This window comes from Pelobates fuscus, chromosome 1 (assembly GCF_036172605.1).
Source record: "Pelobates fuscus isolate aPelFus1 chromosome 1, aPelFus1.pri, whole genome shotgun sequence".
Taxonomy (NCBI): domain Eukaryota; kingdom Metazoa; phylum Chordata; class Amphibia; order Anura; family Pelobatidae; genus Pelobates; species Pelobates fuscus.
The window spans coordinates 169,116,866-169,135,734 of record NC_086317.1 but is presented as its reverse complement, the minus strand read 5'-3'; the positions used below and the strand labels follow the sequence as shown (position 1 = coordinate 169,135,734).

The 18,869-nt window shown below is 42.9% G+C and overlaps 1 protein-coding gene across 9 annotated transcripts in view; it reads left to right on the top strand.

Moving 5' to 3' along the window:
- Positions 1 to 4,125: 4,125 nt before the first annotated feature.
- NFASC (neurofascin) overlaps positions 4,126 to 18,869 on the top strand; it is a 139,016-nt gene continuing 124,272 nt past the window's right edge. For all 9 annotated transcript variants that reach the window (XM_063452252.1, XM_063452242.1, XM_063452225.1 and 6 more), the window contains exon 1: positions 4,126 to 4,567. The gene's annotated coding sequence lies outside the window, so the exon portion shown is untranslated. The remainder of the gene's footprint in view (positions 4,568 to 18,869) is intronic.

Sequence of the window (18,869 nt, the reverse complement as noted above, 5' to 3'; positions counted from 1 at the left end):
GCATGTGTGGCTAGGGGCTGTAGAGAGTGTGTGTTTAGGGGATGCAGCAGGTGTTTGCTTACAAGGAATCTGGTGTGTGTGTGTTAAAGATCCAGAGTGTGTATGTCAGGAATGTAGTGTGTGTGTAGGTTGTGCAGTGTGTGTGTATGTGTGTGTGTGTGTGTGTATAGGGGTCTAGTGTGAGTTTGAAGGACCCAGAATGTGTATAGGAGATCTAGTAAGTGTGTGTATATAGCGGATTCAGAGTGTATATAGGGATCTAGTAGATGATGTGTGTAGATGATCCAGAGTTGGGTAAGGCATAATGTGTGTCTGGAATGTAATGTGTTTAGGGGTGCAGTATGTGTGTGATGGGTACAGCGTGTGTGTGAGGGGTGCTGTAGTATGTATATATATATATATATATATATATATATATACATTTTCCCATGTAAGTGGATTTATCTCATAAGAGCAAGCATTAGGCTGCTAGAGTAGGACCTGCCAGGAATGGGGTACATTGACGTTGTGGAAGCTTATGCAATATATGATCATATAATCTAACTAAACCCCCATTATTTTTTGCCTATGTGAGGTGTTTTTAAATAAAACTATTACAATCTGTAAGATCTGAAATCAGTGCGCTGGATTGTGTATTTTGTATGTATATATATATATGTTTGGAAGTATTGTGTGTGTGGGTGGTGCAGTGTGTTGGGGGGTTCTGTGTGTATGTGTGAGGGGTGCAGTGTGTGTGAGTGAAGGGTGCAGTGGGGTGTATGTGAAGGGTGCAGTGGGTGTATGTGAGGGGTGCAGTATGTGTGTATGTGAGGGGTGCAGCATGTGTGTGTGTGAGGGGTGCAGTGTGTGTGAGGGTAATGTGTGTGTGAGAGTGCTGTGTGCAAGGGTGATGTGTGTGTGTGTGAGGGTAATGTGGATAAGAGAGTGCTATGTGTGAGGGTGATGTGTGTGTGGGTGGGTGATGTGTGTGTGTGTGTGTGATGGTAATGTGTGTGACAGAGTGTTGTGTGAGAGGGTGATGTGTGTGTCTATATGTTAGGAGATATTGTGTGTTGGGGGGAAAAACCACCAACAACAAAAAAGGCATTATATCTCCCCCCTTCTTACCTTAAGCCTGAGGGGGGGAGGCTGGCTGCCATCCCTGTTGGCGCTAGTGGTGAGTGAACTCTTTGAGGCTAGAGTTCACTCTCACGACATCGGGGGCGTTGCCATGGCAATGCTCCGGATCTCGCGAGAGGAACCCAGCAGAGCTGTGAGACAGAGCTCCGCCGGGTCCTCTCTCCCTCCCTCCCCAACCGGCGGCTGCTTGTTAGTGATAGTGGGCAGGTGAGGGAGATCTTTGATCTCCCCACCGGCCCATGAAGGCACACAGCAGGGCCGGCGCTCGGATAACGAAGGCCCTGCATGACTGGCAGTGGTGATCCTGTGATGGCCAATCCGGGTCTGATTCTGACACAATCATAATCCTGTCCATGGTCAACTAGGGTTCATTCTATAAACAGCTTGCGGTGAGTGCCAGTGAATGTATGCATGTCAGTAAGATTCTGTGTGAGTCAGTAAGCCTGTGTGTAATGAGCTTGTGTCAGTATGTGTGCATCAGTGAGCTGGCCTGTAGGTTAGTGTGAGTTTCTCTATAGTGAGCTTGAGAGTGTATCAGTGAGCTTATATCTAGATGTGTATGTCAGTGAGCCTGTGCATTTGTATATGTCAGTGAGCTTGCCTACAGTTAGCTTCACTATAACAAGCTTGTGTGTAAGCGCATAAGTGAAATTGTCTGTAGTGAGTTCTTGTGTGTGTCACACCATTAGTTACACACAAACAAAATATTGTTTGCTGCGGAGAACACCGGTCCTGTTCACTTAACAAATTATTAAGTGATATAAGTGATGATACCCTCATAGACTCAGGATAATATGACAGTGAATATTGTTTATGTCATAATTCATTTAAGCAATCGTTGCCATGGAATACGTTTTTCTTTAAACTTTACCACCTTTATGTTTTGTCTTTGTCTCTTCCTCTTTTTTTTTTTTTTTTTACAAACTATTAATTTCTGTATAGGACATTTTGTATTTTTTTTTCCATTTAAGGCAAATTAAACTGATTTGATGTATTTCCAGACATTGGTCGGGTTGTTACCATCCAGGATTTTTGTGAGACAGACTATAATTTGAAAGTCTGTTGACATTTTAGATAAGATGGATATCCTGTCAAGCATGGGACTGGCCTTTCATCTCATTTACATGTACATGAAAGATCACAGACAATCCCACTATATGTGGGGCTAGATGATATTTGTGCAATGACTGTGGTGGCATAGAGCATTCTATTATAAAAAAAATATATCAGTAGTCCATAGGTAGGAACCCTTCCCAAATATTCAGTTGTAGGCATATACATACTCTGCTCAGATGTATTATCCCCTGTTTGGCCTCCCAAAATGAATATGTAAGAAGTAATGCTGAGGAGACAGATATATTATCTCTCCCCAACTCCTATTCTAGCACTGTACTAAAGCAAGAGGGGCTGAATTAAAACAGAAGCTGCAGCTTTGACGTGGAACTCCCACAAATATTAGGCAGCAATAGGATATGTATGTCCCTGTAATTTAAGTGCTAGGTTTTAACACCTTGATAACAGTGGCTGTAAAGCGTACATCTGTTGTCATTATGCACATAATGACCAAGGATGCACCGTGTACATCTTTGGCCAAATGTGCTTCTTACAATCTGGTCTTTTTGTGACTGGTGAGACCAGGTGATATCTAGATGTGAACAAGTGAGACATAAAAGAAATTGCGTTCAGTAGGTTACGTGTCCTGTGACTGTGTAATTTCCCCTAAACCTGAAGTGTGCATGAAAATACAAGAAACTAAATATCACAAGCGGATTTCCCATAGATGATAAAATAATTAAATAAAACGTGTCTAAATAAGCGTTTGCTAGTTACTCTGGATCATATACTTTCTGCATATATACTTGTTAAGCTGTTATGGATTCTTGACTGAGATTAAAGTAATATTCTCAGTGGACCAAATTTTAAAACTGCAATTCATTTCATTTTAAAATGTGGCAAAAAAATCTGTTTAAAACCTAGACATATTTGGCATATAATGGTGCGTTATGTATACATATGTGGTACCAGAAAAAAAACTCTCTGCCATTTAACATAAAACTATATGTAGTATCCATGGATACACTTTAGGAGTAAGTTATACATTATTGTGGAAAAAGATAACAGAAATACACCAGACTGCAAACGAAATAATGTACAAGGAAAATAAATCCAAACACGGGACGGGGACCACTAAGCAAAAAAGTACACGTTTCACGTCATTGTTGAAGAAGCATCTCCTGTTAGATTTTAAACGGTTACTGCCTGGTGTATTTCTATTATCTTTTTCCACAATAAATAACCTACAACAAGGATTATCCCTGTTCATTACTTTGAGGATTCTCAATAGTGCAATATATTCATTTTTCATTCTTCTATATTTTCATTGCAACATGGTTTATGTGCACCAGATCATCAATATATTTACACATCCAATTGCACTGTGAGTACTTTTTTTTCATTACTGTCTACCTTATTTTATTCTCCCTGCAACATACATTGGGGATCAGCACTTTAGAAGTTGTACATTGCTTATTCCAGTCGTAACCAGATAAAAACTATTAATTTAAAGTAAAGATCCATTAAGCTGAAGTATTAATTGGGTGAAATAATAGCATATTGGGGATCTGGAGACACACAATAATGATTATTTAAATAACCTGGCACTGGTTGTACCACCTTTCCCACATGGTGCACACTGTCTGCTTTGAATTAATGTTAAATATGAGGAGAGAATATCTTTTACAGTTTAGAGCAATGTCATAGTTTGCTTTTATTTTATGAACTCCCGTTTCTTTGTTCTCCCATCTGGCCCTATATTTGTTGTATAGGCTATAACAAGGCTCTCACACCCCCTGTATTCTCCACACTCTCACACACACACACAGTGCACGTTGGGGAATACAGTGGGAGCCTTACATGAGGCGCGGGCACGTGTAACCCGAGTCCACGCGTGGGCGCGCCTGGTGCTCAGGTTCTGTGCCGGGGACGCGCACGCTGGTTTCTGCCCTAATGCGGAGCTGGAGGAGAGAGAAAGACAGCTCCCACATAGACTGTCATCCCGGACAGCACGGAGCGCAGCAACACCCTGCATAGCACTCTACATAGCACCCAGCACGGCACGGGGGACTGCAATCCCCATCATCCAGAGAGCACACCTCCTGTGTGAAGGAGGAGGACCTGCCCTGCCTGCTGGACCACCTGCACCCATTATCCGCATCCTCCATCCATCCAGCACCATGCAGCGAGCCCTGCTCAGAGCCAGCATGCAGCTTTAAACCCTGTCTGACCGGCCACACACAGCTCTCTGCAGGAGCAGATCCCATGCTCCCCCATAGCTGCCCTCTACAGTAACCCCTACATCACCCAGCCAGGCATGAGAAGACAGGAGCCTCCTGCAGCACCCATCCTGGAGGATTAGCCACCTGCATCCCTACAGCATCAGCAGCACACAGTGAGTGAGCACTCAGGGGAGGGAGCAGCACCTAGTGAGTGAGCACTCAGGGGAGGGAGCAGCACCTAGTGAGTGAGCACTCAGGTGGGGGCAGCACCTAGTGAGGGAGGTGGGAGCAGCAGGGGAGGGAGGTGGGGGCACCATCTAGTGAGTGAGCACTCAAAGGAAGGAGGATGGGGCAGCACCCAGTGAGTGAGCAATCAGGGAATGCAGCACCCAGTGAGTGAATCAGGGAATTCAGCACCCAGTGAGTGAGCACTCAAGGGAAGGAGGATGGGGCAGCACCCAGTGAGTGAGCAGTCAGGGAAGGCAGGTGGAGGCAGCTTTCAGTGAGTGAGCACTCAGGGGAAGGATTTGGGGGGCAGCACCCCTGAGTGGGCACTCAGGGAAGGAAGGTGGGGGCTGGGGTATGACAGGTCAGCACTGCGGCTCCAGGGTGCAGGGTATGTGGTGGGAGTTGGCTTTCTGTAATGGGAAGGGAATAGAGATTGGGGGCCCTGTGACAGGCAATGTATATATATATATATCATAGACCACTTAGCACAGTGTGTAGGTATGTGTATATTATGAATAGCTGTTTATGTGTGTGTATATGTAATGTTATTTAGTATATTCTGACAGTAAGTGCAAAGCTCTGCTCCTTGTTACCATAACTGCCGTGGTGATCCCCTTAACCTGTCAATGCTACCTGCAACCCTTATTGTCATCAATAACCTCTTTGTGTCAGTCCTCCCTCAGCTCTTTCTCTGTCTGTCCCTGGCTAAACACTCAGGATTCCCCATAAGGAAGCCTTTATATTCCCAGCGGTTGACTCCAATTCCAATCTCTCTTTCAATTAATTCCTTTCAATCTATGTTATTTTGATGTTCCATTTTCTGTCCTTGTCATCTGTTTCTTGTCCCTTACCCTGCACCCTTGATGAGTCCTGCACAGAACCAGCAGTGACAGTGCTATTTATGCCCCAAGGCCTAACCTACCTTTGCGTTTCTCACTTTCCTATGCTGTTGTCTATTGCTCAGCATCCAAAGAGATGTAATAATTAAGCCTATTTTACTGAATACCTTTCATGGTAGCCTACTGATCATAAAGTAATATGCTGTAAAAATAACTATATTTTATACCACCACGAATTTCAATTTTTGTTGTTTATTTTACATTGCTAGTACTATTTATGTACAAATGATGTACTGTATGGTATGTTTGCATTGACAAATGCTTTATATATTTTACAATTGATAAACGTGTAGCATTTTTGAAGGATGATATTACCGGTACTTTATAGATTAAAGCTGCAACCATAATGTGAGGAACACTTTGACTTGGCTCAGCCTGGTGGTGGGTGTGTTGGTGTCCTTATATGTCAGATTCATGTCTGTAATTATATATTTAAAGTAAAACTATTGCCTGGGCAGAATTGGCAATACAGCCATATACGTCCCATTTTATTAAGGGGGCTTGTAAAGTGAATCAAGAAAAAGCTCTGCTTGAAAGTATGTTGCGTTTCTCCTGATGTAGAAGGTCATAAACACTTGGATATATTATGAGAGCAAGCTCTGATCACATTTCACTGCTTGTGTAAATCAGAACTTTCCCTTAAGAAAATGTACTTTAAATACTATAAAATACGTTTTAATATTGTTCAGTAGTTTTGAAAGATTTTTGCAGTTGATAGCAAATAAATATCCACAAATGAAATAGCTTTAATATTTCCCTGTATTGATTTTATAATGCAAGTTACAGCACTTGGAGGTGATGCCACAAACTGACCAGGCATATGATGGAAATTAAATGTGAGGGGAAATGTTTTATAAATGTGAGCGTTAAACAACCCTCTCTTTATTTTTACATTTGTTTTTACATGAAATAGACAGAGAATGTGTTGTAGTCAGCTGCAATTGCTATTATTCAGTTGTTCGAGATGTGCTTGGGGTAACCCAAGTAAAGAGATTATAGTGCTTGAGCTATCCCAAGCACTATAACCTCTTCACTTGATTTAAAGTGGTCATAGTGCCTGGAGCCTGAAAATGCATAATTTCGTTCTGTACATACAGAGTTTTAGGTGTGATTTCACCTATGGCTGAGTCATTTTGGAGTAATTTTTCAGGGTGGAATAAAAATTCCAGGTTGGCTAATGTGAATTACGTGCAAATGTGGCACACCACAATGCCTGTTTTACTGCTGCATGCTGAGGGGGAAGGAATCCCTGTATTCCAAACCACTAGACAACAGGGACCACCATGCATCCAGCCTCCTCTTTCCCTCCCCAGTGCCCATAAGTGTAAGGGAAATTTGACTGAGTGTGACCCTGCATGTGTGAGACCAGGGCCGGCCTTAGGGGTGTGCGAGCTGTGCGGCCGCACAGGGCGCCATGGTGCAGGGGGCGCCCTGCGGCCGCATAGCTCACACGGCATGTCTGTTAGCCGCAATGCTAACAAGGCATTTGCCTTGGGCGGCATTTTCCAGGGGGCGGCAAAAAAAGCCGCCCCCAAATGCCCAAGGCAAATGTCTTGTTAGCCTTGCGGCTAACAGACATGCCGGGCTGCTGGGCGGCGCTGGCGGGCGGCTGGCGAGGGAGCACTTCCTCTGAGCTGTTTGCTCAGCTCCCTCGCGCGCCGCAGAGTGAGACTGGGAGCCGGAATATGACGTCATATTCCGGCTCCGCCTCCCAGCCTCACTGTGCGGCACGCGAGGGAGCTGAGCAAACAGCTCAGAGGAAGTGCTCCCTCGCCAGCCGCCCGCCAGCGCCGCCCGACCGCCCAGCCCAGCAGCCACTGGACCACCAGGGAGGAAGAGACCCCCCCCCCAGCATTCCCAAAGGTAAGGAGGCTGGGGGGGTGTCTAAATAAATTTTAAAAAATGTGTTAATGTGGGTGAGTGTGTGTGTCTGTTAGTGTGTGTGTGTGTATGTTAGTGTGTGTCTGTTAGTGTGTGTGTGTGTGTGTGTGTGTCTGTTAGTGTGTGTCTGTGTATGTTAGTGTGTGTCTGTGTCTGTTAGTGTGTGTGTGTGTGTATGTGTGTGTGTATGTTAGTGTGTGTCTGTGTCTGTTAGTCTGTTAGTGTGTGTCTGTGAGTGTGTTTGTCTGTTAGTGAGTGTGTGTGTCTGACTGTGTGTGTGGCTGTATGCCTGTGTGTGTGACTGTTTGCCTATGTTTGTGTGTGTGTGTGTGAGACTGTCTGCGCGTGTGTGTGACTGTCTGCGCGTGTGTGTGTGTGACTGTCTACGCGCGTGTGTGTGTGTCTGTCTGTGTGTGACTGTGTGTGTGGCTGTCTGACAGTGTGTGTTTGACTGTTTGTCTGTGTGTGTTTGACTGTTTGTCTGTGTGTGTGTGGCTGTTTGCCTCTGTGTGTTTGGATGTCTGCCTGTGTGTTTGTGTGTGGCTGTGTGTGTGTGGCTGTCTGCCTGTGTGTGTGTGTGGCTGTCTGCCTGTGTGCGTGTGTGTGTGACAGGGTGTGTGGGAAGGGGTAAGGAGAGGGGGGGGGGGGGCGCTGTGAAGATTTTTTGCACAGGGCGCCCAAATGCCTAAGGCCGGCCCTGTGTGAGCATTCCCAAAGGTAAGGAGGCTGGGGGGGTGTCTAAATAAATTTAAAAAAATGTGTTAATGTGGGTGAGTGTGTGTGTCTGTTAGTGTGTGTGTGTGTATGTTAGTGTGTGTCTGTGTCTGTTAGTGTGTGTGTGTGTCTGTTAGTGTGTGTCTGTGTATGTTAGTGTGTGTCTGTGTCTGTTAGTGTGTGTGTGTGTGTATGTGTATGTTAGTGTGTGTCTGTGTCTGTGAGTGTGTTTGTCTGTTAGTGAGTGTGTGTGTCTGACTGTGTGTGTGTGGCTGTCTGCCTGTGTGTGTGTGACTGTTTGCCTATGTTTGTGTGTGTGTGTGTGTGTGTGAGACTGTCTGCGCGTGTGTGTGACTGTCTGCGCGTGTGTGTGTGTGTGTGACTGTCTGCGCGTGTGTGTGTGTGACTGTCTACGCGTGTGTGTGTGTGTGACTGTCTGCCAGTGTGTGTGTGTGTGTGTCTGTCTGTGTGTGACTGTGTGTGTGTGGCTGTCTGACAGTGTGTGTTTGACTGTTTGTCTGTGTGTGTTTGACTGTTTGTCTGTGTGTGTGTGGCTGTTTGCCTCTGTGTGTTTGGCTGTCTGCCTGTGTGTTTGTGTGTGGCTGTGTGTGTGTGGCTGTCTGCCTGTGTGTGTGTGTGGCTGTCTGCCTGTGTGTGTGTGTGTGACAGGGTGTGTGGGAAGGGGTAAGGAGTGGGGGAGGGGGGGGCGCTGTGAAGATTTTTTGCACAGGGCGCCCAAATGCCTAAGGCCGGCCCTGTGTGAGACTATGTGCAACTGAAAGCATATGACTGTATGGGACAGTGTGTCTGTGTGTATATGATCGTGTGACTGTATGTGATTGTGTCTTGGAATGTACATGTGTAGTTGACTGTGATTATGTATGTCGTGCCAGTGTGTGAATATGTGCATGTGTTTGTGTGTATGTGACTGAGTGTGTGCCCATGTGTGTATGCGAGTGCATGCATGATTGCAAATATGTGTATGTATGCATGTGGCAAAACAAAAAGGTGCAGAGAGGACACAGCTCCCTTGCTGCGTTAGACCGGGAGACCACTTCCTCTTGGGGGGGGGGGTCCATCATGTGGCCATCAGGCCACCTCTTGGGTCCACCCATGATGGGGGGAACATGGGGGCATTTGGGGGCAGCATTTTTTGCCTACAGGACCACAAACGGGAACGGCGTCCCTGCTCTAAAAAAAGTGCAAGAACGCCATTCCCACGCATTCCTGCAGGACTCGAGCCCTGATTAGAAATTAATAAATTAATTTCCAAGTTGGAGTATTCTTTTTCTGGTTTAGATGTAGGCCACCACAGTGCCCTAACAAAGTAAGTTACCTCAAAGTCAATGGCGAGGCCTTCTAACTTCAACTCCACTTTGATCCCGAAGAGATCATCACTAGGGATGATCTACCCAGCAATCTATGTTTCTCTTAGAGTAGCATTGGGGTACAGGGCACGAGAGCAGAAATTGCTGCAATCTGCTCATAGATAATCATTACAACCAATGCTTATCTGTGACAAGCACTCACTTCCGCATTCAGTAAGTGATGAAAGTAAGCAAGTAAGGAAGTAAACCCTTCTGGCGGTCTAGTTGACAGCCAGCGTGTGTTACCAAAGGGGTTTCTAAAAGTGGTATTTTCTCTCTTATAAAATAAGACAAAGGAGAAAAGTTATTTTAATATTTTTCCGAGATGCTGGGTTTAATGTATGCGCCATTAAAGCTACATACCGCCATATTTCTATTATCAGGCTCTGCATTCCCAAAACTGTGATCAAATTCTTTTGTCCATTTTTATAGCTCTGTGGGGCTTTGTCCTACCTGTAAAACGTGTCTGCAAGTTATTCAGCATTTTTTGGATAAAGCATACTATATAATCGCTGATAATATATATACGCAAACCCTGCAAAACCTGTGTGGAATGAGTAACAGCCTTCAAATAAATAGTTTTCCTTATGTTTTTTGCTAACTTCTTAAACAGGTTTTAAAATGATTTCCTTTTTTTCAATGTCACACATAAGCGTAAGGCATCACAAAAAATGTACTCTGAGCTGATTTAGCCATTCATAGCGCATAGTCTTTGGACAGATAGACAATATCTTTGACCAAAAAAAAAGATTTAAGGGGACATTAAGTGCACCAAAAACACTACCTTTTCATTAACTGGTTTTGGTGCAAATATACTGTTGATTTTCTCAGACATTGTAATACATTGCTGTTTCTAAGAAATGGCAGTGTTTACATTTATCTAACTCCTCTAACGGCTGTCAGACAGAAATGATGACGCACAATATGATGACGTTGAACCAGCATAGACGGTTTTAAGCAATTTGAGCTACAGTACCTCTTCTGTGTGATCAGACCTGACAGGATAGCCTTTACTCCCCATGTGCATCAGTGAGCCTTTGGCGTCCATGAGCCTGATGCTGGTTCAGTTGTCCTTCCTTGCACGTCTTTTGGTAGGTACCAACAACTACATACAAGGAACACCTCACAAGGTTTGCCATTTAGAAGATTCTCTGGTTGTTAAACCATCACTAATTAGTCTTTGTCAAAGTCACTAAGATCTTTTCACTTGCCCCTTTCTAATGAAATTCAACAACTGACTGTTCACTTACAGCCCAATATATCCCACCTCTTGACAGGTGTCATTAATATAATTAATGTTATACAATTTACCTGTCAGTGTTTTTAATGCTGTAGTTGATCATTGTATGTATTTGTTAATAAAATAAATTGCGGCTATAATATATCTTATCTTTTATTTATTTTTTTATGAATCTTTCATTAATAACGAAATCATGCCAGTTTTAGTATATCTGCCAACACTGCCATGTAACAAGCTGTGACAGGAGGGGCTGGAGCTGGCATGTGCACCATATTTACAGGGTGTTTGAAGCACTCACATATGGGCAGAGAAAATGTGGCATCATCTTCTCACTTAGCCCCACTGCATTGTATAATCACTTTTATATAGTAGTTGGTCACTATAGAAAAAAACCTCCTTTCATGAGACACAACCAAAATCAATACCCCCCTCACCCCCCACCCCTAGATTTGGGATAGTTGGCAGGTATGCATTGGCGTGCTTGTATGTGTATTTTGACTATTTAAGAAACTCTAAGAAAGGAAAGGTCTGCTTGGAGATCCAAAAAGCACTCAGGCAAATTCTTCAAAAATCATAGTTTCCTCATGAAAAAAAAAGCTGTTTATTAAAATGCTAATAAGGTAAAATTTAATTTGGCAGACACAGTTGTAGGGATATGTTGCATTTAAGATAATAAAAACAAGTGCTATTTATTAGCATTTAAAAATACAGCACATTTTCATGAGGAGATTTGATTTTTAAAGTATTTCTGTAAGTATGTTTGGATGTCCATAGTGACCTTTACTATCTATTTCCGTGGAATTTTTAAACCCGTGCACCAGCACCACAGAATATCACATAATAACCATGAGTCAATATTTAACTTTTCTTTCATATTTATTGTAGTAGGTAACTGGTACAGAGGGAATTGTTTTGTGTCTCTTTAGGTATTTGTTATGTTACAGGGTTTTTGCACATCAGCCCTCTCAGCTGTTATGCTTGATATCCTGGAGGTCTATACAGTAAGTTGTAGTGAGCTGTCATTCAACTTGAACAATTTAGACTAAAATAGACATTTAGAAAATACTTCCAACTTGGCAATTTTGATTAAGATTTTGGTGAGAGTAAACACGATAAAAAAACTCCCCAAAGTGCAAATTCAAAAATTACTGTTATGCATCACATGCACATCTCAAGTTGGACTTTGAAGGCATATAAACTCAAGAAATCATATTTCTACAACTAGCCATATTTCCCAGCTATGAGCACTCACGGGCATAGTTTTTCAGACTTCATTCTTAATTTGAACTGTGGGGAGTTTTATCGTGTTTGGTCTCATCACAATCTTTTTGGTACCTAACTATATGCTTTCCGATTGACTTCCAACTTCAGATCAGAACCGATGCCAAGGTTGAAACTGCAGTCCTTAGCTGGTTTCTAGCCACCGATCCTTTTCAATTATATGCTTTGGTGTCCATTGCTAAGGGTATCTGCAGAAATGGAGTATAACGTCTGAAAAATGATGCCTATCTGTGCTCAATTGCATGTCAAACTGGGAACATGATTTCTCGAGATTCTATGCCCAAGAAGGACTTCTTAAAGTCCAGCTTGAGATATGTGGTTTAAGAACATGGTGGGTAATTACCAACTGATGATATCAGCTTAATGAAACTCTACATTCAAGTTGACAGCAATATTTCCTGCAGTTTAGCTGTCAATGCATTTTGGGTTTAGTGTTTGAGACAGGCATTGTGAGTGCCCAAAGACTTTTGTTAATGTACCCCTTAATATAACACTCAATGCACCTTAATCAATATAGTGTGCTGTAGGGTTATAGTACCAGGAATTCCCTGGTGCCCCCACCAAGGTAAGTAGAGAAACTGTTTGCAAAAAGTTTGACAACTTACCCATAGCCTGCACGGAGCTTGTGGTGGGTTTCTGAGCAAAGCCCTGCATGGGCCAGTTCATTGACTGAGAACATCAGCAGATCTTGCATCACTAAGCTAGCTCAGATCAAGGAGATTCCAGCTCTCCTGGAGGAGGTGACCAGCAGCCAGCAGGTAAGATATTAAACCATTTGCAAATGGCTTGACTACTTACCCTATCTAGTTATGGTGTCTGGAGTGTTCCTTTAATGTTATTTCACCACTCATATCGTGACCTTTTATTATTGATAATAATTTTGCTGGTGCTCAAAAAGATAACCACTTACATCTGATGTTCATTAAGGGAAAACTTCATAGAGGATGTTGCATACCTCCCAACATTGGGATGTATGCAATCAGTAGGGATGCACCGAAATTTTCATCCGTAAATGGGCCTATCCCGTTTCGGCCGAAAACAGGTAAAATTTGGCAAAATTAAAAAAAAAAAAAAAAAATTTGTTTTTTTTTTTGTACTTTTAAAAAAAAAAAAAAAAATATTTTTGTAGTGCATAGTTTAACAGACATGCTTGCATTAACAATTCCGACGATTATGAAAGGGTTATTGCTGTAATGGACTCAACTCCCCTCGGTTCTCGATCCCTCGGTCACCAAAATCAACGTTGATGGAGAATCATTGTCAGCATTAAAGACACGGACAACAGGATGCTTTGACAAGATTTCTCGCTCTGTATTACTTCGAAGCTAGCATTTATACACAGTTTCTCACGTAAGCCGTGAAATTTATCGTTTCCTTGTAGTTAATAGTACATACTTGTGTGACATTAAAAGATAAGCATTTGAATAAAGACGGGACAGGAACATCCGGAGGTCAAGCAAGGTCACACATCCTCTAGAGGGAAGACCTTGGTACAAAATACATCTGCCAAAGTCAGCATAATTATTTCAAACATGATTTTAAAGCATACAAAGCAAAAAGAGTTTAACTGTTTCATATCCTTTCAGTCAGCAATAATGATTATAAACCTTAAATAAGCATAAAATACATATGAACAAGAAAAGTTAACTACTTCATATTCCTACAGATTATATATCACAATGAAAGATAGTAATGATAACATGAAAATTCAAGAATACTGCACTTGGGACAGGGGTGGGGGGGGGGAAGAACACTATGGGACAGGGGAGGGGGGGGGAAGAACACTATGGGACAGGGGAGGGGGGGAAGAACACTATGGGACAGGGGAGGGGGAAAGAACACTATGTGACGGGAGGGGGGAAAGAACACTGGGACAGAGGAGGGGAGAAAAGAACACTATGTGACAGGGGAGGGGGGGAAAGAACACTGGCACAGGGGAGGGAGGAGAAAAGAACACTATGGGACAGGGGAGGGGGGGAAAGAACACTATAGCACAGGGGAGAGGGGAGAAAAGAACACTATGGGACGGGAGGGGGGAGAAAAGAACACTATGGGACAGGGGAGGGGGGAGAAAAGAACACTATGGGACAGGGGCGGGGGGAGAAAAGAACACTATCGGACAGGGGAGGGGGGAGAAAAGAACACTATTGGACAGGGGCGGTGGCTGAAAAGAACACAATCGGACAGGGGAGGAGGGAGAAAAGAACACTATGGGACTGGGGAGGAGGGAGGAAAGAACACTAAAAAAGAGGGAGGGGAGAGGAACTTTAAGCGGGGGGGACCACTAAAAGAGAAAGGAGAAGGGAAGTTTTTCATACAAGATTAATTAAAAAGTGTAATATTTATAAAATTATAGGAAAAAATCTTTTGAAAAATAATTTGGGGAAAAAAGTCATTTTTGGTTTTCGGCCAAGGGCATGCTGACTTTTCGGTTTCGGACCAGAATTTTCATTTTGGTGCATTCCTAGCAATCCGGATGAGATGCCTGAGGGGGTATTGATAGTGATATGACTCACATCACCAGTGATGCCCACTGCCACTGAAGGAGTTTGACAGATTGTCTGACCCCATACAGGAAGCGCTGCTGAAGTACTCTCTGCATGGTCCTAGTGCACAGGGTGAGCAAGTCTAATTATGTGCTATGTTGCCCAGGACCCCGAAATCAGGAGTGTCCCTGATAAAGAAGAAACATGAATTGATTCTTTTTTATTTATTTAATTCTTTATTTTTTGACGTGCTTGAGGGTTACATGCATTCTCACTTTGCCACAACAGCAAAAGCAAGACACATTTTAACATTAAGCTGAACAGTGATGGCATATAGGCAATACTAGTGCACATTTTTGTTAGGAGTCAAGATTGGTACACATTTAAACTTAGATGCATTATGATTATAGAAAACAAATCAATTAGCTAACAGGCTTAATCGTGGATGTGATTAGGTTAGCAGGGTATGCTGCACATTTTCTATAGATACATATACATATGAGAACTTTGCTTGTATGTCATGGATTTTTCTCTCATGGATGCTTAGTATAGGAGAACATAGTGATATATATCATTATGTTAGATACTTTAAGACACGATAAAGGAGTTATAGTTGAGATTGACAGCATATAGCAAGTAGGCTAGATTTAGTTAACGAGGCATGCATTTAGTGTTATGGCTGGCTTTACTAGCTGGCATGGATATGTCTATGACAATGTAGAGATTTAACAAGCCTAAATAAGCCTAAGTAGAACATGTGTCAAAACAACTGTCAAAAGTAAAGACAAATAAGTCAATGGGACCTGATGGAATACACCCAAAGCTATTAAAAGAGCTTAGTGGTGTACTAGCAAAACCATTAACAGATTTATTTAACCAATCATTGTTAACAGGAGTAGTCCCAGAAGATTGGAAGTTAGCGAATGTTGTGCCCATTCACAAGAAAGGTAATAAGGAGGAGTCGGGCAACTATAGGCCAGTAAGCCTTACTTCAGTAGTGGGGAAAGTGATGGAAACCATGTTAAAGGATAGGATTGTTGAACATCTAAAAACACATGGATTTCAAGATCAGAGACAACATGGGTTTACTTCAGGGAGATCATGCCAAACTAATCTTATTGATTTTTTTGATTGGGTAACTAAAATTATAGATCAGGGTGGTGCAGTAGACATTGCTTACCTAGATTTCAGTAAGGCTTTTGACACTGTTGCACATAGAAGGCTTATCAATAAACTGCAATCTTTGAGTTTGGATTCCAATATTGTTGAATGGGTAAGGCAGTGGCTGAGTGACAGGCAACAGAGGGTTGTAGTCAATGGAGTATATTCGAAGCTTGGGCTTGTCACCAGTGGGGTACCTCAGGGATCTGTACTTGGACCCATTCTCTTTAATATTTTTATTAGTGATATTGCAGAAGGTCTTGATGGTAAGGTGTGTCTTTTTGCGGATGATACTAAGATATGTAACAGGGTTGATGTTCCAGGAGGGATAAGCCAAATGGCAAATGATTTAGGTAAACTAGAAAAATGGTCAGTGTTGTGGCAACTGACATTTAATGTGGATAAGTGCAAGATAATGCATCTTGGACGTAAAAACCCAAGGGCAGAGTACAGAATATTTGATAGAGTCCTAACCTCAACATCTGAGGAAAGGGATTTAGGGGTGATTATTTCTGAGGACTTAAAGGTAGGCAGACAATGTAATAGAGCAGCAGGAAATGCTAGCAGAATGCTTGGTTGTATAGGGAGAGGTATTAGCAGTAGAAAGAGGGAAGTGCTCATGCCATTGTACAGAACACTGGTGAGACCTCACTTGGAGTACTGTACACAGTACTGGAGACCATATCTTCAGAAGGATATTGATACCTTAGAGAGCGTTCAAAGAAGGGCTACTAAACTGGTTCATGGATTGCAGGATAAAACTTACCAGGAAAGGTTAAAGGATCTTAACATGTATAGCTTGGAGGAAAGACGAGACAGGGTGGATATGATAGAAACATTTAAATACATAAAGGGAATCAACACAGTAAAGGAGGAGACTATATTTAAAAGAAGAAAAACTACCACAACAAGAGGACATAGTCTTAAATTAGAGGGACAAAGGTTTAAAAATAATATCAGGAAGTATTACTTTACTGAGAGGGTAGTGGATGCATGGAATAGCCTTCCAGCTGAAGTGGTAGAGGTTAACACAGTAAAGGAGTTTAAGCATGCGTGGGATAGGCATAAGGCTATCCTAACTATAAGATAATGCCAGGGACTAATGAAAGTATTTAGAAAACTGGGCAGACTAGATGGGCCGAATGGTTCTTATCTGCCGTCACATTCTATGTTTCTATGTTCTATGTTTCTATGTGGTAATTACTGCAACCATGGTGCAAGTGGGGTTGGTTTGGTTTAGGTGGTTTCAGTAGGAGCATGTGTCTCCTGCCCCAATGTCCCATGAATTAAGTACTATAAACGTGTAAAGTCAGAATTCAAAATCAACAGTGATAGAGTTTAACTGACCACCTGGAAAGGATGGCTCTGATTCATTTTGGAGGTTGCTCTGGATTTGCGAGGGGGATGCCATTGCAGGGTGCGCCATGTGGATGGTCGGATCCATGCCACCACCTCTCTCATTGCCATCTGGTAGGGTTGCCTTCGGGCTTTGAGCTTTGCCCAGATATAGGTGCATAGCAAGCTTATAAAGTCCCTTGTGTGCTTGGGTGGTGCGATGTGTGGGTGCTTGGTCTTAGGCCGCAGCCACAACGTCATTTTGGTTGGGCCTTGTAAACTTTGTCTGTTTGATGAATTTGTTGCTTGTGCAGGTGTGTCTGTGGGGGTATTCATCCCCAGCGAGGATCGGGATGTCCCCCGCCGGTCCATAGGCCGCATGGTCGTTTGAGTTTTTTCCGCGGTGCTTCGGTGCCGGATATGTATCATTACGTTTACAATGCTGTTCTGTGTCTGATCCCAGTCACCGATTGCCGCTAATGCGATTGTGTCGGTCGGTAGCTTCACACTTTTGTCCGTGGTTGCAGGAGCTCTTAAAATGTGCGGCTGGCCATCTTGGCTGTCAGGCCCCGCCCCCCCGAATTGGTTATTTTTGCCTCCTGACACTTCTAGGTGTAGAAGTCAGGGAAAAAACAGCAAGCCATCCTGTTCATTCTGGAATTTATGCCCAATCAATTTAGGTTTTACTAGTCTTATGTTTCAAATCGCCATTTTAATACTTTAATTGGAACTTGAACTAATATAGCGCTAAAGCGTGAGTTTGAGTGGACAATGCCAAACACTAAGAAGGAAGTGAGTGCTTGGTTAAAAGGGGGAGTGAAGCAGAGCTGGAGGAGAGGGTCACAAGGGGAAGACGGTCCAGATGGAACTAAAGTGTACCGAATGCAACTTTGTATTGCTAAAACTATAGGATTCCTTTCGTAAAGCATCAGGGTCTATTGTTTAGTAAAAGTTTAAAGCAAATGTTGCACAGTCTGGACATCAAATGTGCGCATCTTTTTTTTTTTTTTTTTTTTTTTTTTTTTTTAATTCTTTATTTATAGAGTGCAAGAAATAACATAGTGTTCAGTAAGCCACAACAGCCTCTGTACACAGAGTGATAAGTCATAGAAAACAGAGTTATGGCATTCGTATATATCGCACATTTTTTAGATTTTATAGAATGCTTGAATTACAGGCTAACTAGTAGATGTCTGGAGCTACTGCCAAAGGAAAGTGGCTGAGCTTTGCGTATACATAGGCATGTTGCTAGTAATTTTAAAGTAATACAGTAAGTAAAGCATGAGGGAGTGCATATAACTAACAGCTAATAAAGACATGCTTGTTGTTATGCTAAACAATACTGCTTTTGTGCCACCGGGTCCCGGTCGCAAGCTTCTTACTTAGAAGTAGCTCAGTTTTGCCCATAGAATATAATAAAAATAAACATAAGCAAAGACACAAGAAAAAACACAAGAAAAAGGGCACAAGAACAGAAACAAAATACCCCTCGTTGAGAATGAGTCCTTGGGGCTGACAGGTAGCAGTGTGCTGTTAGTTCAGCCTATGCCGGATAAGTAATGTCCAGACTGCCAAGAAGAGTGTGAGCTCCCTTTCGCCGTCTTATATATCTGCCGTCGGTGTTGTGTCTCGTATATGCGTGCGCTGTTTAGCTGTGGTGTACCTGGTCCGGTCTGTAGTCTGGAGCCGTCGGCTGGTGGTAGGAGAGTGTCCCGTGAGTGGTGTCTGAGGAGAGACTTTGCGGGGTAGTCGCATCTCGCCTGTGAGCCAGTGTAATGAGGTATGCCAGGGTGAGGGTCTGCCTCTGAGAGTTGTCGGTAGAAGGGTTGCGGTGTGGTCTGCCTGGTGCCCATCAGGTCCTTGTTCAGCATAGTGTGTCGCTG